General features: G+C 34.3%; 1 non-coding gene across 1 annotated transcript; it reads left to right on the top strand.

Annotated features, from left to right (window-relative positions):
- Positions 1 to 608: 608 nt before the first annotated feature.
- On the top strand, positions 609 to 715 carry LOC131175789 (small nucleolar RNA R71). The gene has a single exon (XR_009145979.1). It is a non-coding gene; the product is annotated as a small nucleolar RNA R71 (small nucleolar RNA).
- The last annotated feature ends 1,428 nt before the right edge of the window (positions 716 to 2,143 follow it).

A 2,143-nucleotide genomic window follows, 5' to 3' on the forward strand; every position in this document is an offset into this window, starting at 1 on the left:
TGTTTTGGTGGAGGTGCAGGATTCATGTTTCTCTGCTGAAAATTAGGCAATGGTTGCCTATTTTGCTGATATGGAATTCCTTGTTGCTGTTGTGGCTGAAGATTTTGATTTGGGACTTGACTTGCTGATTTCCCCATGAAAAGTTGGGATGATTCCTCCAAGTTGGATTATAAGTTTGAGAGTAAGGATTCCCCATTTGTTTGTTTCCATAATTACCAACATATGCAGCTTGCTCTCCATAGTCTACTCCACAGCTGGTAGTTCCTTCTGCATAAGCAACTTGTTGTGAACTTCCAGATGATGATGATGAACTAACCAACATACTTAAATCTTCCATCTTCTTAGCCAAAACATTTGTAAGTGCATCAAACTTTGCATTAATCATGTTGAATGGATCAAGGTCATACATTCCAGCAGCTTGCCTCTTTTGAGTTGGAGTTTATCCTCTTGGACTACTCCAATGAGTATTCTTTGCAATTTTCTCCAATAGCTCATAAGCTTCATCTTCACGCTTCATAATAAATTCTCCTCCAGTTTGAGCATTAATTATACCTCTAATTGCAGGAGTAACATTGGTGTAAAAATTCTGGTTTATCGTCCATTTTGGAATGGCATGATGTGGGTATTGTCTCTCTAATTCCTTCCATCTCATCCATGATTCATAGAAAGTTTCATCTTCTCTTGGTCTAAAAGCTGTCATTTGATTCCTCAATTCTTGAGTTTTTCCAGGTGGAAAATATTGTGCAAGAAATGCATCAATGAGTTGCTCCCAATTTGTAATGGAGTTGTGAGGTAAAGAATCAAGCCAATCCAATGCTTTATCCTTCAAAGAGAATGGGAATAGCTTCAATCTTGCTACATCATCAGATACTCCAGGTTGTTTTTGCATATCACAAATCATAGCAAACTTCTTTAGATGTGTGTGTGGATTTTTATAAGGATGTCCCCTAAATTGGGAATTTTGAATCATTTGAAGAACCCCAAAATCCATCTTGTAACTATTTGCATCAATTCTTGGTCTTGCTATGCCCTCTCTCAAGTCATCAAAATGAGGAAAAGCATGATCCATCATACTTCCCTTAGGCACATTAGCATTTATAACCTCTTCAACTTGGGCTGCATTTTCATTGTTTCGATCATTTCCAGCATTACCATCACCAATTCTAATTCTTTCATCAGTCATGTCTGCTTCAATTTCAGTTTCTTTCAAGGCTTCTTTCCTTTTTCTGTTTTCTTTCTTGTTGGCTCTACAAAATTTCTCAATTTCAGGATTAAACAATAAGGATGTGTCACTTGTGCTTCTAGCTCTTCTCATAAAAGATTAAGAGTACCTAAAAAGAACAAACAAACACAAAATGAAAAGATAACAAAGATAAAACTATAAACAACTAAAATAATCAAGAATTCAATCTTAAACAAACAACTCCCCGGCAACAGCGCCAAAAACTTGATGTGGCCCAACCGTAAGTGCACGGGTCGTACAAGTAATATAGAAAAAACATCATTCCCACGAGGAGTTGTGTTAATGATTGAATTTTTGATATAAAAATTTGACTAATTTAAACTATTTTTGAAATTAAAGCAATAAATTGATGAATATTTAAGTATGAAATCTATATGTGCAAAATCAATAATCTATTGAACAATGTAATGATTTAACTAAATTTGCATCAAATCAAAATAAGCAAATTGAAATATGGTAAGATTTAAAATGGCAAGTAATTAAATTCAACTAGAAATTAACAATGATAAAAAGGCGATTCCAGAGTTCGGGAGTTCATATTCAAGCTATTTTGGGATTTTTAAATTGGTTATCCAATCTTGTGGAACTTACGGGTTTTAAGGAGATTAATTCTTAAATCCTTTGAATACCCTTTCGAGTGAGACAAAGAGTGCCTTAATCAATCTAATCCTACTTTCATGGAGTTAAAATTAATCAAGACCTATTAAGTTCCTTAATTAATCTGTAAATCCTCTTAATCCTTAGTCTATTTCTAGATCTAAGTTAATTAAGTCCAATTTCTTGACTATCTATCACAAGGCTTTCTCCTTTCGGTGCTTCAACCATGGATTAAGAATAACACTTAATGGGATCCTACACTAAGCATGTCATTGAGCACACAAGAAATGAATAAAACTCATT

Source organism: Hevea brasiliensis, chromosome 17, assembly GCF_030052815.1.
Source record: "Hevea brasiliensis isolate MT/VB/25A 57/8 chromosome 17, ASM3005281v1, whole genome shotgun sequence".
Classification (NCBI taxonomy): Eukaryota; Viridiplantae; Streptophyta; class Magnoliopsida; order Malpighiales; family Euphorbiaceae; genus Hevea; species Hevea brasiliensis.